Below are 27164 nucleotides of genomic sequence, written 5' to 3'. Positions count from 1 at the left end.
ATTGTCTCTTCCAGACCGAGGTCACAGCAGCACTTGCAGTGTAGGTCCTCTCCTGTCGAAGATCAGGTATCAAGTGATTAAGCAGATAGAAAATGGCGGTCACGCCTGCGGTGGTGCGTACCGCGGCGGTGCGTTCTGCGACCGCCGGCCCACATCGTCATTGGCTCCTGAGACCCATAGGGTTCAATGTTAACCAATGCTGCTTTGCGCCGCGGTCTTCGACCGCCTACCGCCACGGTGTGCCACGCCAGCACATTTACCTCACATCCCATTGTCGCACTTCACAGGTCAGGCAGCTGCCATTTCAGGGGCCCACATGGCTTAGTTTCTACTGCGTCACACATACCTAGGCCTTGCATCAACACTCATACAACCCATTCAATGCATTGGGAATCGTGTTATGTGCAAGCTGTGGTTACGTACCTGTGGGTTGATTGACTCTGTGCTCGCTGTTGTCCTTCATAGGCACCGTCCGCTGGGACATGCGAGGAGATGGAGGAATCTTCCCGTGTACAGACCGCTGGTGGACCTGTCTACAATGGAGGAAAGACATGTCATACTGACATACAGGCTTGACCGAGCCACTATTCATGAACTGTGTGCCCAGCTGGAGCCAGACCTGATGTCACCAATCCGCCAACCCACAGGGATCCCCCCTCTAGTGCAGGTGCTGTCAGTACTCCATTTCTTTGCAAGTGGGTCATTTCAAACAACAGTGGCCATATCATCAGGGATGTCTCAGCCTATGTTTTCCAAGGTGTTGTCCAGAGTGTTGTCTGCCCTGCTGGCACACATGCGGAGCTACATCGTTTTCCCTCAGGTGGGGGATTTGCCTAGAGTGAAGGGTGATTTCTATGCCCTTGGACATATCCCCAACATCATAGGTGCCATTGATGGGACACATGTGGCTTTGGTCCCCCCCAGCAGGAGTGAACAGGTGTACAGAAACAGGAAGAGTTATCATTCGATGAATGTACAGATGGTGTGTTTGTCAGACCAGTATATCTACCATGTTAATGCCAAGTTCCCTGGCTCAGTGCATGACGCCTACATCATGCAGAATAGCAGCATCCCTTACGTGATGGCTCAACTCCAGAGGCACCGTGTGTGGCTAATTGGTGACTCAGGTTACCTCAACCTGTCATGGCTACTGACCCCAGTGAGGAATCCCAGGACCAGGGCAGAGGAACGGTACAATGAGGCCCATGGCGAACTAGGAGGGTAATCGAGCGGACCTTCGGCCTCCTGAAGGCCAGGTTCAGGTGCCTCCATATGACAGGTGGATCCCTATTGTACTCACCAAAGAAGGTGTGCCAGATCATCATGGCCTGCTGTATGCTTCACAACCTGGCTTTGCGACGCCAGGTGCCTTTTCTGCAGGAGGATGGTCCAGATGGTGGTGTTGTAGCAGCTGTGGAGCCTGTGGAGAGTGAAGACGAGGAAGCCGAAGAGGACGACATAAACAACAGGAACACAGTAATACAGCTGTATTTTCAATGACACACAGGTAAGAATACACACCGGCATATTACATATACTTAAACACTACTACCTCTCTACTGTCTGACCTTTTCCCCCAGTGTATGGTAACTGAGCTGTGACTTTCCCTTCTGATTTCAGAGATGTGGGCCCCACTGCATGACATCTGCTTTGTTTCCCCATGGACTACAGCTGTGTGACAGTGGTATGTTGGCATCACAATGTAAATAAGCATTTTGGCACGGTAATGTCTAATACATTTGTACAAAATCACAGCCAGACTCCTGAATGTTTTGTGCAATAACTGTGTTTATTTCAGTGCTCTATATTGGTGGGTGGTTGCAAATCGGTGAGGGGTGATGGTGGAGGATTGTCCATGGCAGAGTCCAGACTATTTGTATCACAGGTGCATTGTCCAAATGCCTGTGGAAAGTGGAGCAGGGGCAGTTTAAGGATGGACAGGGTGACAATGTGGGACAGTGGGATGACAATCAGGGAGGTATCCTTTCCTGGCGGGGGTCTTGGCATCTTACTCTGTCTTCTTCCTGGATCTCAGGGCCCGCTTGCGGGGTGGTTCTCCTTCTGCAGGGGGTGGGGTGCTGGTGGCCTGTTGGTCCTGTGGCGGGGCCTCCTGTCCACTAGCGCCAGCAGAGGTGGTAGGCAGTTCTTGGTCCATGCTAGTGTCAGGGGCCCTTTGTGGTGCCACAGTGTCCCGCAATGTGGTGACTACCTGATTCAGAGCCCCTACAATGGTGCCCAGGGCGGAACTGATGTTTCGTAGTTCCTCCCTGAACCCCAAATACTGTTCCTCCTGAAGGAGCTGGATCTCCTGAAACCTGGCCAGGACCGTCGCCATTGTCTCCTGGGAATGATGGTAGGCTCCCATGATGGAGGAGAGGGCCTCGTGGAGAGTGGGTTCCCTGGGCCTGTCCCCCCCCTGTCGCACAGCAGCCCTCCCAGTTCCCCTGTTTCCCTGGGCCTCTGTCCCCTGGACCGTGTGCCCACTACCACTGCCACCAGGTCCCTGTTGTTGTTGGGGTGGTGGGTTAACCTGGGTGCCCTGTAGTGGTGGACACACCGCGGATTGACGTGTCCTGAGGACAGAGGGATGGGCCCGCTGGGTGGGTGCTGTGCTGGTGTTCCCAGAGGGGGGAAGGTCTGCTGTGGCCTGTAGCTGTCTGAGGGGAACCGACTGTCCCGAGGTCCCTGATGGGCCGGGCTGGTCATCTAGATCCAGGTCGACAGAGGTGCTGTCATCACTGTGGGCCTCTTCTGGGGGTGGAGTGGGCATTTGTGGACCCTCCTGCACTGTGACGTGGCGTTCGGGTCCTGCAGGGGTATAAAAGTATGGTTATTGCATCTGTGTGTGCCATAGCGTGCAATGGGTGGGTGCCCGTGTACCCCAGTGCTGGCATTCCCGTGTGGGGGCTTTTGTGACGGTGGTTTGGGGGGGGATGGGTATGTGCAGTGGGCATGCTTTGGTGATGGGTGTCCATGCTTTGTGGTCGCATGCAGGGCTTGGGGTTGGGATGGGTGGGTTGTGATGGTGAGACATTTGCGAGGAGTAGGTGTGATGGGGGTGAGGGTGGGGGTATGAGTTGGCATGCTGGTGGGGTGGGGGGATGAAGTAGTGAAGATGAGACTTACCAGAGTCCATTCCTCCAGATACTCCTGCGAGGCCCTCATGATGCAGGATCGCAAAGAACTGCTCCTCCCATGTTGTAAATCTTGGGGGAGGAAATGGGGGTCCGCCGCCAGTCTGCTGCACCGCGATGTTGTGCCTGGATACCATTGAACGCACCTTCCCTCGTAGGTCGTTCCACCGCTTCCTGATGTCGTCCCTATTTCTTGGGTGCTGTCCCACAGCATTGATCCTATCGACTATTCTGCTCCATAGCTCCATCTTCCTGGCAATGGTGGTATGCTGCACCTGTGTCCCGAAGAGCTGTGACTCTACCCGCACAATTTCCTCCACCATGACCCTGAGTTCATCCTCAGAAAACCTGGGGTGTCTTTGCGGTGCCATGGGGTGGTGTAGGTGAGGTGTGGGGTGGATTGTGTGGTGCTAAGTGTTGTGATGTGTATTGGTGTGTTGTGTGAAGTGCGTGGTAATATTGCTGGGTGAAAGTAAAATGCGCGTCTGGGTGCTCGGATCTCTATTTCTCTGTGCGTGGTCCCAATTCTGTTGGAGTGGAGGTTTGAGGGTAATGTGGGTGTGTGTTTTATATTTAATTGGGTGTGTCGGAGTGGTGTGTGTATGTGTATCAGGTGTGTGTATTTTGAATTGTCCAATGTGGCTGTGTTTTGTAAGTGTGTGTGTATTTTGAGCACAGCGGTGTGTACTGCCAATAGAATACCGCGGTTGAAAGTCCGCCGCGTGGATTCGTGTGTCGTGATAGTGTGGGCGTATTTCTGTTGGCGTGACGGTGGAAGTTTGGTCATCACCAGTTTCTCGCTGCCCTTTGGTGTGGCGGACTTTTGTGGATGTCTGTATTTTGGCGGTTTGCCTGTTGTGGGTCAGAATGACCGTGGCGGTTTACCGTGGCCGCGGCGGTATGTTGGCGGTCTTCTGACAGCGGTAATCGGCTTTTACCGCCAAGGTTGGAATGACCCCCTAAGTCCCCACACATACCCATCCTCACTGCCCACATGCCTTCACATCATGCTCTCTGCTACCTTCTGTATTCTCTCACTGGTACTCTTACAACATACATCACCACATGCACCCCTATCACACATGGAATTGGGCTCACCTGTTCCTCTGGTGCCCCATATAGCTGTTCATACAGAGGTAGGACCTCTTCCACACTCGTCCCCAGCTCTTCTGGTGTGAGGGCTGGGGCCCTATCACCTGCAGGATGTGGCATGATGGCTCCCAGAGACAGAACACAGCACCTCAAGTCGTGGAGGTCTTGCTGGAGGTGTCAGGAGTCAAGTGAGAAAGGCTGCAGAAAATGGCAGTCACGGCTGCTGCATACAGGTCTGTCACAGCTGGTGGTCATTGCCATTGGCCTCAGTCCCCAAGAGGCAGCAATGTTAACCAATGAGAAGTTTCACAGTGGTAGTGACCGCCTACCTCCATGATGACATGCGCCAGCAGAGTAAGGTCACTTCCATCTGTCCAGTGCTGGAGGACAGGAGACTGCCATTTTGTGCACATCTCATGCATTGATGTGCCAATTTATGTGTGTCATATACACATAATGACAAATAGCAGAGAAAGCCCATGTTTTGCCATCATGGTAGTGCTGACACATGTGACATGTGTCCTAAACAACTAACATGTTCCACATTGTGCTGCAAGGCTGGTGTCCAAAGCGCATCTGCAAGCCCATTTTTGTATATTTCTGGAGTGCTACGCATGACCAACAGTGTCCGATAGTGCTCCAGGCTCCTTTCAGATCAAAATGGGTTTGGTTGCAGGGATGTCACAGCCAATGTTAAGTCTAGTGTTGAAGGGTGTACTGTGTGCATTGTTGAAAAAAATGAATAGCTACATCAGATTCCCCCAACATGCAGATTTGGCCTATGTGAAGGCAGACTTTATGATATAGGACACATCCATCATATGATAAGGGCCATTGATGCACCCATGTAGCTCTGGTGCCTCCCAGTGCCAATGAACAGGTGTATAGAAACAGGAAAAACGACCACTCCCTTAATGTTCAGCTGGTGTGTCAGGCAGACCAGTACACCTCACAGTTCACAGCCAAGTTTCATGGATCTGTCCATGACTCCTTTATTTTGAGGAACAGCTATGTCCCACACATGACAGCACACCTACACACAGAGGGGGCCTGCCTCCTTGGTACCTATCCATGTGAATGTAGTTTATTGTAGTTGCAGCTGTCATCATATTCTTCCTGTCAAAGTATCTGGTATGTCAAAGGTGCTACATTTGTTTACACAGGTGACTCTGGCTATCCTAATCTTCCCTGGCTACTGACACCAGTGACGTACCCTGCCACGGATGGGGATGTCCATTTCAATGCGACCACGGGAGGACAAGGCATATAATAGAAGGGACATTTGGCCTTCTGAAAGCCAGATTCAGGGGCCTGGACCTATCTGGAGGTGCCGTCCTCTGCTCACCTCAAAAGGCATGCCAGACAGTAGCAGCCTGCTGCATGCTCCACAATCTAGCCCTGAGACGCCAGATACCATTTCTAGTGGATAAGGGTAAGGCAGCAGGACCAGTGTCTGGTAATGCTGACATGGCAAGTGATGAGGAGGGGGCAGAAAAAGAAGGTGCAGCTGACTCTAGGACTGGGCTCATCAATCAGTACTTCCAGTGACACTGAGGTATGGTGCTTTTGTTTTGTGTTGAATTTCCACATGAATTCTAACATAAGTCATCCAGAGCTAATTCATCAGTGGTGGTGTGATGTGTTCCTATACCTATGTGTGTGTTGGGGGAGCAGACTGTTACTATGTCATAAACACAGTAACAATTTCTTATATGTAACAAGTATACCCAACATTTTCTCATATGTAACAAGTGTGCCCACTGAAGTGTCTTTGATTTTAATCTCCATTGTACACACCAGTTATGAGCAATGTGTGCTGCATTCTCCTGTAGTCATGTCATTCTGCCTACTGACTGTGTTAAGGATACATGTGCCTCTGCTACCCATGGCTTGGGCTGTTATGGTCACTTACCATTGCTGAATGATTAGAGAATAGAGAGTTGTATATGAAAGATGCAAGCTATAGTGCTACATGATAAATATTTTATGACTGGTGTTGTATAGGTTAACTGTGGGGGACCATGCTTAGGTGGTAATGTACACTAGGGGCAACCTCTATATGCTGCATATGTGCTTTGTGTGGCCTTTCATCCTGATGGTACTCTCTGTAATTGTCCTTTTGAAGGTTTGCATGATGACTATTCTCTTATGTGGCTCAGGATTGTGGACTGTCTAACATGTCTTCTGGAACATCTTATGTAATGTCTCCCCTGCTGAGAATACCTCCCTCTCCTGCTCATTACTCTGCCTGTTGTATGTAGGTGTGCAAAGCCATCTCACATATGGTAATCATAACTTTTGTTTATGTTGTAATGAAGACAATTATACAGTAGCTGAGTTCCATTGGTGTTTATTGTGCATCTATTGAAATGGTGACAAACATATATGGTGCACAGATCCAAGAGGTGATCAGTGGGGTAATGGTAGATGAAATCATCAGAGTAGGTTATACATCTGTTGGTTGCACAGGTCCAGTGTTCAATTGCCAATGTGGAGAAGATAGAGTTATGTAATTGAACAGTCAACAGGGTGTCTCAGTGGCACGAGGGGAAACAAATCAGGTGAGGGTCACTTCCTGTCAGTGGGTGTAGTCTTGCTATCTGCTCCAGCCAAATATCTGAATGGATGTCCACGTTTATGGGGGATTTATCAGCTACATAGGGAGGGGTGTCTGAGGCATGTGGGTCTCCTGGCAGGGCTTTCATTCAGCTGGCTACAGCCGGTTTTGATAGGTCTGATGTTATGTTGCTAGTGGAAGAGCCTTGCTTTTGGGTGGAGGAAGCACACAGGGTGGTGTTGATATCCCTCAGCACCCCTGCAAAGGAGGCCATTGTGGCTTTGTGGGCCTGCTACTGCTGCATGACCTCCTGGTGGTATTCCCTATGCAGCCTTTGGTTTTCCCCCAACATAGTTATGATCTGGCCCATACTTCCTGGGATTGTTGGTATGCTCCCAGGACTTGGGAGATGGGAGCCTCGTTTGTAGAGTCTCTTGAGGGCCCCATCCTCTGGCCCACAGCTATCCTCCCACACACCCCGCCCACATGCAAATGATAGTTAAACTTGAATATATTTATAGTATGTATCTTGCTGTCATCCGAAAGCTCAACCCTGATGAAACAGAAGTAGCGATTTTTACAAGAATAGATCATTGGACTTCAGTTAGTTGCTAGCCAAATTGGAACCCACATCCAGCACCCATGCCAAGAACCTCAAAATAATAATTGATAGGAAACTGGACATGACTACAAAGGTCAGTGCAATCACATCATCTGCTTTTGCACCCTGAAGATGATGCAAAAGATCTTCAAATGGCTTCCAAGCAGCACTTGAAAGACTTTCACTTAAGCCCTAGTCAACAGCAAATTGGACTGTGCAACTCACTAGAGGACTACAAACCATCCTCAACTGAGAAGCAAGATTCACCCTCAACCTCTTATTCAAAACTCACATCACACTGCACCTGAAGGAGCGCTACCTGCTCCCAAAACACAAATATCCTCATTTCAAACTCCTCACACACACATTCAAGGCACTACACAACTTAGCTTCCAGCTATCCAAACAGTCACATCTTCTTCCACCTATCACCCTGATACCTCAGCGGGAGCCTACTCTCCTCTATTTATACCATCCACTTCCATTCCTCACACTTCCCACTGCATTCATAGAGAATGCCAAATCTAGACTGCAGTGAGAAAGCTAATCAATCAGATGAGAGACCTTCCCATGGGGTGGCATTGGTTGGAAACTGTCCCCTATAGTGCTCATCATATTTTAAAAGGTATGTAATTCCTTCACATATTCTCCCATAGCATCATAGTTACAATGGATCATATGTGATGATTGCTCTTGGCACTTTGCAGAAAGGCCAAGTACTGAATGAGTGTTAGACTTGGCAGCCTTATGATGGTCATCCCCAATTTTTTGCCTGACTCCCTCCACTTTATGACACTGTTTTTGCTGCTTTTAGGACTCTGCACACTTTACCAATGCTAACAAGTGCTAAAGTGCTTAATTTACTTGTAATTCCCTAGTGAAGTGCACTACATGTACCCAGGGCCTGTAAATTAAATGTTACTAGTGGGCTGCAGCACTGTTTGTGCCACCCACATAAATAGCCCTCTAACCGTGTCTCAGGCCTGCCATTGCAGGGCCTGTGTGTGCACTGCAAATTCGACTTGGAAGTTAAAAGTACTTGACATGCCTTAAACTCCTCTTTTTCTACATAATAGTCACCCCTAAGGTAACCACTAGGTAACCCTTGGGGCAGGGTGGTATGTAAGTAAAAGCCAGGACATGAACATGTCCTGGTAGTGTAAAACTCATAAATCTGTTTTACGCTGCCGTGAGGCCTGCTCCTTTTATAGGTTAGCATTATGGCTACCCCCATATACTGTTTGAGTGGTAGATTCTGATCTGAAAGGAGTAACAAGGTCATATTTAGTATGGCCAGAATGTTAATACAAAATCCTGCTGACTGGTGAAGTTGGATTTAATATTACTATTTTATAAATGCTACTTTTAGAAAGTAAGCATTTCTCTGCACTTAAATCCTTCTATGCCTTACAATCGACATCTGGCTGGGTTAGTTGACAGCTTCCTTGTACATTTTACTCAGACAACCCCAAACACAGGATGCTCAGTCACCTGCACATATCGGCATACTGAATGGGTCTTCCTGGGCAGGGAGGGTGGAGGGCCTGACACTTACATGTCAAAAGACAGTGACCTGCCCTCACACAATGGACTGCCAAACCCCCTACTGTGACCTTGAGGGCCAGGATGGAACTGAAAGGGGACCTTGTGCACTTCTAAGCTTCTCTTTGAAGTCTCCCCCATTTCAAAGGCACATTTGGGTATTTAACAGGGTCCCTGACCTACCAACTCAGACACTTCTGGACACTTCAAGATACTGCTTGGGACAGACACTGCCCCAGAACTGCTACCTGCCAAGAGGAACTGCCTGGCTGCCCAAAGGACTCACATTGACTGCTTTTCTGAGAAGGTCTGAACCCGAAGAGGATCCACGTCTGCGCGCCGGAAATCGACGCAAAGCCCTTGTTGCATGAAAAAGCACTGGCGCATTGTCTGTGTGCTCCTGGAGAAACCGACGCACACCTCCCCGTTTTCCACACATCTCCTCCTCTGCGGTCCTATGCAAATCAGGTACTTTGTGCTTGCAAGAGACACATTGCTTTTTAAGAACTAAAGACTCTATTTATCATTATCAAAGTGATATTTCAACTTGTATTTATCAAGTCTTGATCGTTTTGACCTTAATCTACTCAGATAAATATTCTATATTTTTCTAAACCTGTGTGGTGTATTTTTGAGGTGTTTATACTGTGTTATTGCATGATTTATTGCACAAATGCTTTACACATTGACTTCTATGTTAAGTGTGACTGCTCAGTGCCAAGCTACCCAACTGTGGGCATAGGATAATTTGGATTGTGTGTGACTTACCCTGACTAGAGTGAGGGTTCTTGCTTGGACAGGGGGTAACCTGACTGCCAATCAAACACCCTATTTCTAACAATGAGCATGTAGTATGTACATATTTATGACACAGTGACTTGTGCTGTCACAAGTTTGCAGGGCTTTCATCCTCAGATCTTTCAGTCTTACATATCTAAGATGTGACATGATGAACATTAAACTACTTCCAGAACTCACCTGACACCTAAGAGCAACTCTGTTTTCAGGAAAAAATATGAAAGATTCATATGTTAAATGAAAAACAATACTGCAGATAGAAAACATTCTTAGGAAATACACACACACACACATGTATTGTCTTTTTTCTCTCTCTCACTTGATCGCTCTCTCACTCACTCTCAGGCTCCCATTAATGACATTTAAACCATTGACTGTGATTGTCAAGCCAATCATGTCAAGCACTCTATAGGCCTCATTTTTAGTTCTGCGGATGGCAAACTAGGTCAGTAAAGCTCCCAATAAGGTGGCCTCCTTCTACACGTCGATCTCTCCGCCGGTGCTATCATGAGTTTCCTGCTAGGTCCGTGGGCAAACGCCTACGTTTCCAAAGGCTGGCCTAGCAGGAAACAGGATACAGCTCTGTCTCCCGTTCATAATTGAGCCGGCAGCAATACTGTCACCTGCAGGATGCACCAGCACCCTCGCAATGTTCACTGTCTGCAAAGAGAGTCGACGGTGAGGATGAAAAGTCACTGCTGCACCCTGGAAGAGAGAGTCGGGTTCCTGGAGAGTGCAAGTGATGTCCCACGCTGGATGAGGGATTGCAGTTGGGTTTGCTTTGTCGGGGTCCGCCAACAAGCCTTGGCATTTGCAAAGCTTGCATTTAGTGGAAAATGGCACTGCCTGGGACCAAGAAGTACCAGGTAGAATCTACCCAGGAGAGGGAGTCAGAAGGGGCCTTTAACAACTTAGAGAGCCCACAGAAGACCAAGCAGTGCACCCAGGAGTCCCACAGCATGGGAACAAGAAAGTTACAGAAGATGCCCATGTAGCACTGCAACAAAGGCTCCATGCCACTGGAGAACCACTCAGGAAGGTGTGCGTCACAGGATGAAGTGCTGGGGACTGGAGCTACAAGATGCATGAAAGACTTGGAGGAAGGATGGCATCTGCAAAAGATGTGTTGCAAGGGGGTACTGTCTTGCGTGGACAGGCAAGGTCTTACCTCCACCAAAGTTGGACAGCTGGACGAAAGGACCATTGGGAACACTTCAGTCCAACACCAGTGATTCAGGATCCATGTAGCTCTGCAGGAGAGCGGATCCATGCAGCCAGTTGTCTTTGCAAATGATGCCTGTAGAAGCAGGGGAGTGACTCTTTCACTCCCAGGGAGACTCCTTCTTTGTTGAGATACAGGCTGGAGACAGGCTCTCTTTAGAGGATGCTTGACTGGAAAACTGTTGCTGGCAGGAGCCGGAGATACAATGTTGAGGGAGGTGTCTTGCATCTTTGTTGCAGCTTGTAGGTTCCTGGAGGGTCCAGATGCAGTTTCTTCAGTGACAAGTGGAAGCTGAGGATGCATAGGAATCCTGCTGGAGTCTTGCAATCTGAATCTGAGAAACCACCCAAGAGAGAGACCCTAAATAGCCCTGAAAGGGGGATTGGTCACCTAGCCAGGTAAGCACCTATCAGGGAAGGGCATTGACGTCACCTGCTGGCACTGGCCACTCAGATGCTCCCAGAGTTCCCTGCCACCCTTGGAAACAATATGACAGAACCCAGGGAAACTCTGGAGGAGCTGTGATCACCACCCCTGGAGTAGTGATGAAAAGGGGAGTGGTCACTCCCCCTTCCTTTGTCCAGTTTCACACCAGAGCAGGTACTGGCGGTCCCTGAACCGATGTAGACTGGATTATGCAAGAAGGGCACAAAATGTGCCTTTCAAAGTATCTTCAGTGGATTGGGGAGGCTACCCCTCCCAAGCCTGTAACAACTATTTCCAAAGGGAGAGGGTGTAACACCCCTCTCCCAAATGAAGTCCTTTGTTCTGCCTTCCTGGGCTTGAGCTGTTCAAGCAACAGGGGGCAGAAACCTGTCTGTGAGGTGGGAGCAAATGGGGCTGCCTTCAAAACCTCAAACGGCTGAAATGACAATACTGGGGGTCCTCTAAGGAGCCCCCAGAGTACATGAAATCATATAACCAATGCTTGCATTAGCATGGGGGTATGATTCCGACATGTTCGTCAACAAACATTATCATAATCAGAGTTACCATTATGTAGCTGGACATAGGTATTGACCTGTGTCTAATACTCACATAAAATTGTGTCCCTGCACCCACGAAGTATGGGAAAATGGGCCTGGAGTTGATGGGGGCACCTCTACTAGTGCAGGGATGCCCTCATACACAGGTACTCTGCACCATGCTCTCTGGACTGGAAGGCCTGCCAAAGGGGTGACTTACAAGTGACCTGGTGCAGTGTAAAATGACAGTGAAAGGGTGCTTTCACCTTTTCACGCAGGCTGCAATGGCAGGCCTGCAAACACTTTGCATGGGCTCCCTATGGGTGGCAAAATATATGCTGCAGCCCATAGAGATCCCCTGGCACCCCAATGCCCTGGGTACCTGGGTAACATACACTAGGGCCTTATAAGGGGGCACAGTATGCCAAATGTGGAGTGAAATACAGAGTTTGGAGAGAGACAGCATAATCACTGGGGTCCTGGTTAGCAGGCTCCCAGTGGACACAGTCAAGCACACTGACAAAACAGTTAAACATACTGAAACTGGCAGAAAATGGGGGTAACTGTGCCAAGAAAGAGGGAACTTTCCTACACTACACAAGTGAGGCACCATTTTTTCCCAAGGACTTAGGGGAATGCTGGATGGATGCAAGTTTGTGGCTCTGTTCAGATTCCACAACTTTCCATCGCAGAAATTTGAGGAAAAATTTGTTTTTTAGTTAAAGTTTGAGGTTTGCAGGGGATTTTGGGTAAAACAACCTGGTGACAGCCATACAAGTCACACCATTCTTGATTCCCCTAGGTGTCTAGGTTTAAACAATGTACATGTTTACTAGGTTTCCCTAGGTGTCAGCTCAGCTGGGCTAAAAATTCACAGCTACCCACATTGCAAAAAACAGGTCAGTATTGTGTCAAACAATTTGATGTATCCATGTAGTGTTTTGGGCCATTTCTTGTCATGGGCACTAGGCCTACCCATAGATGTGAGGTACCATTTTTATTGAGAGAATTTGAAGAATTCTGGGTGGAAGTAAGTTTGTGGCCCTGTGCATATTCCAGAACCTTCCATCACAGAAATGTGAGGAAAATATGTTTTTTTTAGGTTTGCAAGTGATTCTGCATAAACTACCTGGCGAGAGCCTTGAACGTCACCCATCCTGGATTTCCTTAGGTGTCTAGATTATAAAACATGTGCAGGTTTTCTATGTTTCCCTAGGTGCCAGCTAAGCTAAAGCCCAAAAACCACAGCTACCCACTTTGCAAAGAACAGGTCAGTTTTGCGTGGAAAAGTTTGATGTATCTATTTGTGTTTTGGGCTGTTTCCTGTAGTTGGCACTAAGGGCTTGATTACTATCGTGGCGGAGGGGATGACTCTGTCCCAAACATGACGAATATTCAACCCGCCATTTTACAAGTTCCATAGAATATAATGGAACTTGTAATACGGCGGACAGGATATCCATCACGTCTAGGATGGAAAAATCCCCTCCGCCAAGCTTGTAATCAGACCCTAATTCTACCCATACAAGTGAGGCACCATTTTTAAGGGAAGACATGGGAGAATGCTAGTTGGAAGGAAGTGTGTGGCTCTGTGCAGATTCCAGAACTTTCCATTGCAGAAACGTGAGGAAAATGTGTTTTTCATTCAAAGTTTGAGGATTGCAAGGGATTCTGGGTAGTACAAACTGGTGGGAAACATGCAAGTCACCACATCCTGGATTCCCCTAAGTGTCTAGTTTTCAAAAGTGAAAAGGTTTGCTAGGTTTTCCCTAGCTGAGCTGAGCCAGAGCCCAAAACACCACGAGCTAACCACAAGCAAAAACAGGTCAGTTTTGCAACGAGAAATTTGATCTTCATTTTGCGTTTTGGGCTGTTGCCTGTTGTGGGCACTGGGCCTATCCACCCAAGTGAGGTACCATTTTTATTGGGTGACTTATAAAGGGAAACACAGAATAGTAGAACAAATGCTATTACCAATTGCATTTCTCTGCATGTGCACCTTCCCAATGTAAGACAATGTGTAAGAAATAAGTAATTTTAAGAATAATTCTCTCATTCACATGCTAGCATGGGTAACCACAAGGTCAGCAATGTGCAAATATCCCCTGCTTCTAAACTCCATGTCTTATGCCTGTTTCGTAAATATGAAGGTTTCCTTGATACCTTTTTTTCACTATTTTACCATATCAATTGCTCTATACCCGGTACACACTGAAAAACCATTACAAGTTGCAGCACAGTCACTGGCTCTCGGTAACCTGAGATCTTGGAAAACCCAGAAACTCTATATATCTCCACAACCAGATGGATCTAGCAGATGTAATGGTATATCACATTTGTGAAACAGTCATCATAACAAGAAGTTACAAATGTTTCCTACTTATTTTAAATCATTTTTTTTTACTTCAACACCTGTTTTCTTAGGGAAAACCTTCAAGGATCTACACAAATGATCCCTTTCCGAATTTAGAATTTTGTCTAGTTTTCTGAAATGTTTAGCTTTCCGGGATCCACGATGGGTTTCACACCCATTTCCACCACAAACTGGAAGGATGTTGAATGCAAAAAAATAGGAAGAATGAGCTGTCTCCCAGTAAAATGACAAAACTGTTTGAAAATGTGGTTTTCTGAATCAAGGGCCACATGTACGAAATACAGGTTTTGCGACTCGCAATTTGCGAGTCGCAAAACCTTATGTACAACAGTGTCAATGACACTGTTTGCGATTCGCAAGGGGGTCGCAAATGACCTGCCTCATGAATATTCATGAGGTAGTTCACAAATTGCAACCCCACTGGGAATGGCTGCCCTCTCAGATTACCGAATCGCAAAAATGGGTCTGTACATCCCAAATTGCATTTTGCACGTCGCAAACGGCCTGATTCGCCGTTTGCTACGTTCAAAATGCTTCGTACATGTAGCCCCAAGTCTGCTTGTTCCTGAAAGTTGGGATGATGATAATTCTAGAACTACAAACCTGTTGTTGATGCCATTTGCAGTGAAAAAAACACAGATATTTCTTCTTCATCACTTTTTTCACATTTCCCCCAAACAACATGCTATTTAGCTACATATTGGCAATTTTTTTGGTCCTCTCCAATGTAATCCACAAACACTGGGGGCCATATTTATACTCCGTTTGCGCCGAAATTGCGTCGTTTTTTTTTACGCAATTTCGGCGCAAAACTAATGCCAACTAACGCCATATTTATACTATGGCGTTAGAGGCGAATAGCGCCAAAGTTCCCGGAATGTGCGTCATTTTTTAGCGTGAACCCCTTCCTTGCGTTAATGATATGCAAGGGAGGCGTTCCCGTCTAAAAAATGACTCCCAGGCCTTTACGTGGTATTTATACTCCCGGGCAAAAGCGACGCCCGGGAGTGGGCGTGGCTAAAAACGGCGCATTTGCGCCGCTTTTTAACGCCTGGGTCAGGCATGGCGTTAAGGGACAAGTGGGCTCAAAATGAGCCCAGAGTGCCCTCCCCTGCCCCCAGGGACCCCCCCTGCCACCCTTGCCCACCCCAGGAGGACACCCAAGGCTGGAGGGACCCACCCCAGGGACATTCAGGTAAGTTCAGGTAAGTTTTTTTTTTTTTTTTTTTAATAATATTTTGTGGCATAGGGGGGCCTGATTTGTGCCCCCCTACATGCCACTATGCCCAATGACCATGCCCAGGGGACAGAAGTCCCCTGGGCATGGCCATTGGGCAAGGGGGCATGACTCCTATCTTTACAATGATAGGAGTCATGTTGATGGGGGATGGGCGTCGTTAAAAAATGGCGCAAGTCGGGTTAAGACGATTTTTTCTACGTAACCTGACTTGCCCCATTTTAAGACGCCCATGCGCCATTTTCCCCCTACGCCGGCGCTGTCTGGTCTACGTGGTTTTTTCCCACGCAAACCAGGCAGCGCCGGTCTGATTGCGCCGTCTAACGCCATTCCATAAATACGGCGCCCGCATGGCGCTTCAGAATGGCGTTAGACGGCGCAAAACTTTTTGACGCTAAACTGCGTTAGCGCAGTTTAGCGTCAAAAAGTATAAATATGGGCCTGGGTACCCTTAGAATTCCTAGGATGTTTGAAAAGGAGGACACACATTTCACGTGGATAGCTCATGTGGGCGAAAAGTTATGGAGGCCTCAGCTCAAACTACGCCAAATAGCCGAAAAAAGGCTCAGCACTGGAGGGGGGAGAACGAACAGCAAACGGGTTAATGCTGGTCGGTAAACAATGCAAGATCATTAAAAGCTGCACCACAGTTTTTGACTCTTGGTATGTCATGTTTTGGGTAACCAACAACATTATATATCCCTGCTACCAGAGTGGTATGGTGGACATTTCAGTATATTATTCTTGCACATTTGCTTTTGGGGAAAACACTACAGATGGAAAATCATGAACAATCTACAAAATGACCAATTGCTTCTTTAATAATGTTATCTACTTTTCAGAAATGTTTCTGTTTCCGGGTTCACCAGTGTGTTCCAAATCTGTTTCCACTTCCAGCTGCAAGCAAGTAGAAAGTGCAAACAAATATGAAAAATAAACTGCAGCTGGAAAAATGCAAAATCATCCGTAAAAAATGATTGAATTCTGCTATTTCATAAAGTAGGGACCATGGTGATCTTAACACAAATCATTTGATACCACTTTAGAAAAAAAATGCTTTCTCGAACAACACGTTTTTCCCATTTTTTCAAAAGTCCAAAATGTTGCTATATTTTGTCTATTTTCTTGGTTTCCTCTATGGGAAGACACAGAGCCTGGGTACTTATACAAGGCCAAGTCATGAAGTGCATCATATATCAGAAAAAGCTCAGCTCTGGTGCGGGAGATGTCTCAGTAGCTAAGGGGTTAAACAGGGAGGCACCAGCCTTGCACTATTTACACAACAAAAATGAGTTGTAAAAAAAAAAGATTTCCCCCCAAATGAGAGCTGGTGGTCCCCTCAAGCAAACATTACCAACTTACTGTGTGTATCTGGTGACCCTTTTGTGTCCGTTCCATTCTAGATTGTGCATGCCCTTCTTCCATTCAGTGAAACTGAAGACCTGAGCGTAATTATGCCTGAACCAATACCGAGGTGTTGGTGGGTGGCCCATAACAATGTATGGTGCCATTCGGTCACATTCATTTTGGTACCTATAGCATTTGAAATTTCCTCAGAGCACTAGATGGTAAGACAACCTTTTCTTCAGATACATTCACTGAACCTGTTTTGTCTTGAGAACCAAGAAGGTTTCCAGACTCCCTAATGTTATAGTTCCTCAGCTATAGTAGTAGTTGCTTTATTTGGTTTTAGAAATATTCTTAAAACCATGTTATAAATAACAATACAAATCTTAACCCCTTTGCTGCCAGGGCTTTTCCCCCCTCCTGTGCCGAGCCTTTTTTTGGCTATTTGGGGCAGTTCGCGCTTAGGCCCTTATAACTTTTTGCTCACATAAGCTATCCAAGCCAAATTTGCGTCCTTTTTTTCCAACACCCTAAGGATTCTAGAGATACCCAGACTTTGTGGGTTCCCCTGAAGGAGACCAAGAAATTAGCCAAAATTCAGGGAAAATGTTGTTTTTTTCTAAAAAGTGGGAAAAAAGGACTGCAGAAGGCAGCTCGTGGTTTTTTCCCTGACAATGGTATCAACAAAGGGTTTGTGGTGGCAAGATCACCATCTTCCCAGCTTTCAGAAACAGGCAGACTTGAATTGGAAACCCTAACTTTTCAATATAATTTTGACATGTTACTGGGACATACCCCATTTTTACTATTTTTTTAGCTTTCAGCCTCCTTCCAGTTAGTGACCAAAATGGGTGAGAAAACAATGCTGGATCCTGGAAAGCTAAACAGTTCCGAAAAGTAGACACAATTCTGAATTCAGCAAGGGGTCATTTGTGTACATCCTACAATTGTTTCCTTCAGAAAATAACAGCTGAAATGAAATAATATTGAAATTGAGGTGAAAAAAACAGCCATTTTTCTCCACGTTTTACTCTGTAACTTTTTCCTGCGATGTCAAATGTTTGAAAGCAATATACCCTTACGTCAGCTGGACTCTTCTGGTTGCGGAGCTATTTAGGGCTTGTAGGTTCATCAAGATCTCTAGGTACCCAGAGCCAATTAATGAGCTGCACCTTGCAATGGGTTTTTATTCTATACCAGGTATACAGCAATTAATTTGCTGAAATATAAAAAGTGAAAAATAGGTATCAAGAAAACTTTGTATTTCCAAAATGGCCACAAGATAAGGTGTTGAGAAGCAGTGGTTATTTGCACATCTCTAAATTGTGCCCATACTAGCATGTGAATTACGTGGCATTTCTCAAATAGACGTATTTTTTACACACTGCCTTACATTTGGAAGGAAAAAATGTAGAGAAAGACAAGGGGCAATAACACTTGTTTTGCTATTCTGTGTTCTCCCAAGCCTCCGGATAAAAATGGTACCTCACTTGTGTGGGTACGCCTAGCGCCCACGAAAGGAAATGGCTCAAAACACAAAGTGGACACATCACATTTTTTCACAGAAAACAGAGGTGTTTTTTGCAAATTCCCTACCTGTGGATTTTGGCCTCTAGCTCAGCCAGCACCTGGGGAAACCTAGCAAACCAGCGCATTTTTGAAAACAAGACACCTAAGGGAATCCAAGATGGGGTGACTTGTGGGGCTCTGACCAGGTTCTGTTACTTAAATGGTTTGTAAACCTCAAAATTTGACCAAATAAACACCTTTTCCTCTCATTTCGGTGACAGAAAGTTCTGGAATCTGAGAGGAGCCACAAATTTCCTTCCACCCAGCGTTCCCCTCCCGATAAAAATGGTACCTCACTGGTGTGGGTAGGCCTAGCGCCCATGAAAGGAAATGGCCCAAAACACAACGTGAACACATCACATTTTTTCACAGAAAACAGAGGTGTTTTTTACAAAGTGCCTACCTGTGGATTTTGGCCTCAAGCTCAGCCGGCACCTGGGAAAACATAGCAAACCAGCACATTTTTGAAAACTAGACACCTAGGGGAATTCAAGATGGGGTGACATGTGGGTCTCTGACCAGGTTCTGTTACCCAGAATCCCTTGCAAACCTCAACATTCGGCCAAAAAAACACTTTTTCCCATCATTTCGGTGACAGAAAGTTCTGAATCTGAATGGAGCCACAAATTTCCTTCCACCCAGCATTACCCCAAGTCTCAAGATAAAAATGGTACCTCACTTGTGTGGGTAGGCCTAGCGCCCACGAAAGGAAATGGCCCAAAACACAACGTGGACACATCAAATTATTTCACAGAAAACAGAGGTGTTTCTTGCAAAGTGCCTACCTGTGGATTTTGGCCTCTAGCTCAGCCGGCCCCAGGGGGGGCAGAAATGGCCTTAAATAAGTTTCCCCCAGCAACCCCCCCCCCCTGGGGAGCGACCCTTGACTACGGGGTCGCTCCCCTTGCGTGACATTGGCGCATAAAAAAAATCCCCGGTGTTTAGTTATTTCTGCCCCCCCTTGGGGGCAGATTAACCTAAAACCCGCCGATCTGCCCCCAAGGGGGACAGAAATGGTCTAAATACAATTTGCCCCCCAGAGGAACGACCCTTGCCTAATGGGTCGCTTCCCATCTCTAAAAAAACAAACAAACAAAAAAAAACACAAAACAAAATTGCCCTGGCGTATAGAGGTTTGTGCAGATCGGCCTAATAACAATAGGCCGATCTGACCCTGAGGGGGCAGAAACAGCCTAAAATAAATTTGCCACCCCCGCTCGGGGAGCGACCCTTGCCTACGGGGTCGCCCCGCTTGCATGACATTGCCGCAAAAAAAAAGATCCCTGGTGCCTAGTGGTTTCTGCCCCCCTTGGGGGCAGATTGACCTAAAATCGGCCAATCTGCCCCCAAAGGGGGCAGAAATGGCCTAAATACAGTTTGCCCCTCCAGGGGAGCGACCCTTGCCTAAGGGGTCGCTCCCCATCTGTAAAACAACAACAACAACAAAAATCCCCGGTGCCTAGTTAGCACTACGTATAAAGATAAAGGCTCTGTTCTCTTGTGCCGTGCTCAGCTCTGAACCCAAACTGGACCTCAGAAATATGTTCCTCTTGGCACACCAAGACCGGATTCTTTTGAGAACTACTTAACCGCCAATCTGTGCTGCATTATCCAGTAGTGATACAATTATATCACAGAGTGAATCCTGTCTATTTCCTTGTTTGAAGATTGATGTAATTATAGTGGTATGCCAAGAACTAAGCAGTTTGAACCTTGTAGGAAATTGGGTTACTGGTTGGGTATGAAATCAATCAGCAACCAGAATTCCTGTCAGGGTAAAGTCACAAGCAACCCCTAATTAACCTGTGGTTAACCTCTTAATAGGTTTGCAGGAAAGCAGCCAGCCTTACCTTAGAGGCAATGTGTAGAATATATTTGCAGAATTGCATAGGTAATAAAGTGTGATCATAACACAAGAAACATCCCACACAAATTTAGAACATTAAAGTAAAATTGAATACACTATTTGACACCAATATGACGAAAAATAGTGCCTAAAAGCACAAAGCACCAACATGGTTATCTGGTGAAGTCAAACCCGGATAAAGTCACATATTCTAGTCTACTGCGATGGATACACGGACCCAGGTAGGTCAAACAGAACAAAATACCTTCAATCCTGGTTGCGGAGCATTCGAGATCCCATATTGAGGATGTGTTGTGCAGCAGCAGTGGCTCCAAAGAGCCTTCTGCCTGCAATGCCAGATCAGGCATTCAGGATGCATAACACAGTATCGGGTCTGATGGACCCACTGACAATGTTTGCAATGCGAGGTCTTGCATTGTCTTAAAGGATGCGGGCTGTGATATGAGGTCTTGCATTGAAGATGTGCTGTGCAGTGGTGGTTCTGATGTGGAGTTGTGAGGAGATGCATCATTCCTGGCCAAAAGACCACAGATGAGCTAGTAGAGCACCTTCAGGTCTACGTACAAAGGCCCAGAACTGTGGTGGCAAGACTCACAACAAGCAGATCCCAGGTGCTGGGTTCAAGATGGTTGGAGCCATGTCTGTCCCTGGTGCTCTGATGAGGAGGCCAGCCAAATAGCCCTTGGCACCACTCTGGTGGTCTTTAGTTCAAGATGAATGTCCTGTACTTTTCCCTCAGGCAGCAGAGCAGCAGAGTAGCAGAGAAGCAGAGCACCAGAGTAGCAGTCCTTCTTGCAGCACAGTCCATCTGAGTCTTCTACAGGTCCAGAGGTATACTGAAGAGTTATGTCTGAGGATCCAGTACTTATTCTTGATTCCAGCTTTGCAGCAGGGCAAGGTCCTGATGGCTTCCACTCCCTGAGGTGTTTGGAATGTCCTGACTCCTTGCCCTCACCCTCGCTTGCCTGAGGGGACAAAAGAATAGTGGGAAGCCCTTTGAACATGTGCTAAGGCAGGCCCTTGGTGATGTGAAAGGGTGGAAGGTGACAGCTTCTCCCCCATCATTACAGAAATACTCTACCACGATAGCGCCTATCCCTTGTTGTTTCTCTATTTTGAAAGCAATACATAAAGACCAACTACTAGCTATTTCTACTCATGTGAGCCAGGATACAGGCTGTAGGTACCAAATGGCTAGAACAAGACCATGTCTACTTTCCAAAAGTGGTGTTTTTAGAACTGTGTTTTAAAATCCAACTTTACTATTAAAGAGACTTTTAAATTAAATTTCTTTAGAAACCATACTTTTTACCTCCTCCCAACTGAACGTTAGCACTGATTAAATATAATAAGGTAGCCCAACGTTATCCCATGAGTGAGGTAGGCCTTGCAGTAGTGAAAAACAAATGTATTTGTTTTTCAGTATCACGGCATATAAAAGTTTAAAGTAAGTTTCCATCTTTTAAAATATACTGCACCCTGCCCCCTGGGCTGTGTAGGGTCTACTCTGGGCGTGACTTACATGTACGAAAAAGGAAGGTTTAGGCGTGGCAAAAGGTTTACCTTGCCAGGTCGAAAGGGAAGTGTAAATATGCACACACAGGCTGCAGTGGGATATCTTCCCCCTTCTATTACAGTTTCAAACCCTTATCCTTAATATGAACATCAAATGGGCTATTGTCTTGGCTACTCCTAAATTTACCTGGATGGCTAACCTCAAAGTGCTAGGGTTATAATCACTAGCAGCACAATTTATGTTGCCCCCCTCCTAGACCCATGCATTAATCATTCTGGAAAAAAAACACAGTCAATTTTGTTCCCCCAACTCCATCTACTAAATGAAATGAAGCAGGTTTTATGATTGAAAGCCCTACTATTTCCTGAAAACAGCATACATTGAAATCCTGTACAAGTTTGTAAAGCACAGCCCACCTTGTATCCATCTTAGGATGTGATTTGCAACCAACTAAATTTACATGACTGAGGGTTGGGCAGATGCAATATTGTTCAATATTGTCCCTGCAAAACAGTGAAAATTTGCAGGCCAAGCTTGATATACCGATTGCTGAGGAACTGGTGAGCAGAAATGAAATAGACTAAATTCCCATTTTTAGGGCTCTTGGAAACCTTGTTACAAAAGTTATACAGGAAAAACATATAGGGCCGTATTTATACTCCGTTTGCGCCGAATTTGCGTCGTTTTTTTCGACGCAAATTCGACGCTAAACTAACGCCAACTAACGCCATATTTATACTATGGCGTTAGAGGCGAATAGCGCCAAAGTTCCCGGAATGTGCGTCATTTTTTAGCGTGAACCCCTTCCTTGCGTTAATGATATGCAAGGGAGGCGTTCCCGTCTAAAAAATGACTCCCAGGCCTTTACGTGGTATTTATACTCCCGGGCAAAAGAGACGCCCGGGAGTGGGCGTGGCTAAAAACGGCGCATTTGCGCCGCTTTTTAACGCCTGGGTCAGGCATGGCGTTAAGGGACAAGTGGGCTCAAAATGAGCCCAGAGTGCCCTCCCCTGCCCCCAGGGACCCCCCCTGCCACCCTTGCCCACCCCAGGAGGACACCCAAGGCTGGAGGGACCCACCCCAGGGACATTCAGGTAAGTATTTTTTTATTTTTTTTTAATAATTTTTTTTGGCATAGGGGGGCCTGATTTGTGCCCCCCTACATGCCACTATGCCCAATGACCATGCCCAGGGGACAGAAGTCCCCTGGGCATGGCCATTGGGCAAGGGGGCATGACTCCTATCTTTACAATGATAGGAGTCATGTTGATGGGGGATGGGCGTCGAAAATAAATGGCGCAAGTCGGGTTACGACGATTTTTTCGACGTAACCTGACTTGCCCCATTTTAAGACGCCCATGCGCCATTTTCCCCCTACGCCGGCGCTGCCTGGTGTACGTGGTTTTTCTCGCGCACACCAGGCAGCGCCGGTCTGCTTGCGCCGGCTAACGCCATTCAATAAATACGGCGCCCGCATGGCGCTTCAGAATGGCGTTAGCCGGCGCAAAACTTTTTGACGCTAAACTGCGTTAGCGCAGTTTAGCGTCAAAAAGTATAAATATGGGCCATAATTTCTGGAGCATTAGATCCAGACAATTTGTATCCTAGAAATCTTGAGAAGGATTAGTCACAATCCTAAAATTCATGGAGGAGATTTTAAATAGAGTTAGAAGACCCCACCCTTGCACAGCCAGTGGGGATGGACTTGCATGTGCTATGTAGCTTCAATAACTATCTAAGTGGGTTGTTAATAAGGTCCAAGTTTTGCAGCAAAATATTTCAAATGTTTTCATAAAGTGAATCCAATCCTTGTCCATTATTTTGGTAGCAAGACTGGAAATATCCCATATGATAATGTCTATGGACTCATGATGAGTGCTCCCCTTACAGTGATGTTCAGTGGACAAACCATTACTTGGGCTTAAAATTGCATTTGGGGGCACCACAGTCATTGGTGGGAGAAGTTTCCTTTCTAGATTACCCAAGCAGTACTCCGGGTTCATATCAGCCAAGACCTGCAAATTGTTCTGCATTGGAATTGCAATAGAATTCTGTAACTGATTGGCATGTTGTAATGGTGCTCTAAAGTGCTGCTGGTGTGAGATGGACTGCAAGTGACTATAAAACTAACTTAGTGATAAAAGCCTGATATGTTCTGTGTCAATGGGTATGATGGTGGCGTAATGAAGTAGGCTCCTAAAAAGGGAGGGCTGCTTACAGGTTTTTACAATACAGTCCCCCTTGTATGCCTTAGCCAAAGGGCCTACCGAGGCTACTCACTGCACAATCTAACATGTTTGCATATCCTGCTGGAGTGAAGTCAGGATAACAGGAAGTCAGTGATAAACTTTGTTTTTAAGTTGATCTGTGGATTCTGAAAGCCCTGAGGGCAGCATTTAAACATTGACCAACACAGCTACTTAAAGACAGGCTTCTGAAGGTAGATGGAGATTCAGTGGTGATGGAAGGGGACAAGTCCTTGTTGAGCCAATTGAACAAGGGTACTAGCACCCAAATCACCATATGCACAGATTGTGTGCTCTTGAAAACCTTGTCTAACAGGCAAAGGTTTGCTGGGGGTGGAGCTGTGCCTAACGCCAGAAAGTTAAGGATGGAGCAGGGGAAATATGGGTTGAGTCATATTCTGGACAGGGGGAACCGGACAGGCTGATAAGTCACACCTCTGCCCCATGAGAAGCTCCCCATTAGACGTGCAAGGGACAGATAACCTTGCTAGAACCACTAATAGTTCAAATAGGACAATAAGACTACTTGCAAAACACAATTTCAATTTGCTAAACAATATGTCCCCAATTATAGTATTCCTGTATCGCCCAAGAGTCAGTTGGGCCCTCCTTCGAACACGAAGTATGACTATAAGTCAATGGAAGTCTATGCACTGCTCTTTTTCTCCTTTTGGAGGCAGATTCCAATGGTCGTGGTGAAGGAAAGTGCTCAACCTCAGGTGGGGCCTGAGGCCAAACTGGAGCACAGGCTGCCCTCACCTTGGGCTTTCTTTATCTAGATCTCAGCCTGCTGCTGTTTGGGCTCAAAATGGTCATACAACTACAACGAGAGGTGGTTTTTCATTACATCAAATACCTTGGAAACTACACCAACTGTTGTTTCTAGGTAAGCATCATTTACAGATTTCTGGCTCCAAAATCAGTTTTAGATTTTGCACTAATTAGTGTTTCCCAGTAACACAGAGTAGGGAGAAAAAGAGTACAGAAATAATTCTCATTATTAGTAGCTATTTTCGGCCTTATGTTTGAAAACTTGCCCTTGGCAACCAATGCATTATGACCACTGGTAACAGAGAGAACAATTGGCAAAATACCAGAAAGTACATATGTACACATGATATTGGGTTACATTATGTTGTACAGCTCTATCCTCTACATAAAGAAGATTATTCTCACAGTGCAAGAAACTCTGTCAGTGGAAATTAATTCATTGAATTTTGTGAGCTATATAAAAGAACAATTCCTTAAGTGAATCATATTGCCTATGATATGCTTTCCCAATTAGATCTAATGATTTGCACAAATGCATATATTGCAGGAATAAATCCGGAAGGTCAATATTGAATTCCATTATTTACTGTAATTCAATCTACATCTGATACCAATGTGACATAGGTCTGATATTAAATTTGTGTTTACCAGGTATCACATTTTCTATGTGAGATCATCTCTACTTCTTGATGCACAAATGCAAAAATAGAATATTGAGCATAACATTTATGTCATTCCAAAATGGATCTGCCATAAGCTCTCCACAACATGTTCTTAAAAGCATTTAACAACTAAAAATGTTGTTTTCTATAAGCAAACCATCATCTATGTGTATATCCGGAAGACAAATTTGTATCTCACAAAATGTATGTATATTATGTATCATATTATACTATAGGAATATACTTTGTACTGTTGCAGTACAGTATAAGAACAGTTGTGAAACCATTCTGGATATTGATACATTCACAGTTATTTGTATAATCTTCATGTTTTATGTACACAGATTTACTAACATATACAGATATGTGCATAACAGTCAATCTCTTGTGCACCATCGGGACCATCCCTACATATTGTCACTTCATTATTAAAAGGAATGTGGTGGGAATGCAAAGGATGGGTACACATTGGGGCATTTATTTCATGCACACTTTCTCAATATGGTGTTTTTTAGTGCCCCTATCACCTCCTGATTTCTAAGGGTATATATTAGGGGATTTAACATGGGTATCACTACTGTGTAGAACACTGAAGCCACTCTGTCATGGTTCATGGCGTTACTAGAACTTGGTCTCAGATACATGAAGAAGACAGTCCCATAGAACAAGACAACAGAGAAAAAGTGGGATGAGCATGTGGAAAATGCCCTACTTCTCCCTTTAGATGAACGAATCGCCAAGATTGCTGAAACTATGTAAGTGTAGGAAATGAAGATAATTATAAAACAAGAAACCAAGAAGAAGCCAACCACAGAAACCAGCACTGCCTCGTTGAGTGATGTGTCAGAGCAGGATAGTTTAAGAAGAGGAGGGACATCACAGTAGAAATGGGTGATCCTATTTGGTCCACAAAAAGACAACCTGAACATACAGCTTGTGTGAAGCACAGCATTCATGAACGCAATTAAATATGCCCCACCTGAAAGGCATGTGTCTTTGGTCATAATGGCAGCATAAAGCAAAGGATTACAAATTGCCACATAGCGGTCATAGGCCATAGTTGCTAGGAGGAAGACATCTGTACTACCCGTAAAAAAGAAAAAAAAACAGCTGTGTCATACAACCTTGTAGAGAGATAGCCTTTGCCTCTGAGAGGAAATTGACCAACATCTTGGGTGTGATAACTGAAGAATAAAAAAATCTACAAAAGCTAAATTACCCAGAAGAAAGTACATAGGGGTGTGAAGTTGAGGACATATTGTGACTAATGCCACAATGCTAATATTGCCCAGAAGGGTGATGATATAAAATAGAAGGAACACTATGAAGAGTGGAATCTGCATCTCTGCTTCATCAGTGAGACCGAGGAGTATAAATTTGTTAACCGACGTCCAGTTTCTTTCTTTCATTGTGTTGGATCCTCAGATCTGTTGAAAATACAAAGGTGATTATTATCATAGCCTTTTGGATAAAAAAAGTCAAAGAGCGAAGCAGCTAGAAGTTCTCAAATGTGTTTGACCCTAAGCACTATGCAGTAAGAGATACACATTTATTCTGGACATTTAATGTGAAGTGCTTCAAAATAAATCAAAATTTAAATTTAAGCAAACATTACACATTTGATTGAGCAATTCAGGAATGCCTCTGGGCCCACTGGATCATGGA

At 45.7% G+C, this 27164-nt stretch overlaps 1 pseudogene; it reads right to left on the bottom strand.

The window, feature by feature from the left end:
- LOC138287094 (olfactory receptor 8D1-like) overlaps nucleotides 1-26908 on the bottom strand; it is a 33687-nt pseudogene extending 6779 nt beyond the window's left edge.
- Between the last annotated feature and the right edge of the window lie 256 nt (nucleotides 26909-27164).

Source organism: Pleurodeles waltl, chromosome 4_1, assembly GCF_031143425.1.
Source record: "Pleurodeles waltl isolate 20211129_DDA chromosome 4_1, aPleWal1.hap1.20221129, whole genome shotgun sequence".
Lineage (NCBI taxonomy): Eukaryota > Metazoa > Chordata > Amphibia > Caudata > Salamandridae > Pleurodeles > Pleurodeles waltl.
This window is presented reverse-complemented; position numbering and strand designations above follow the sequence as displayed.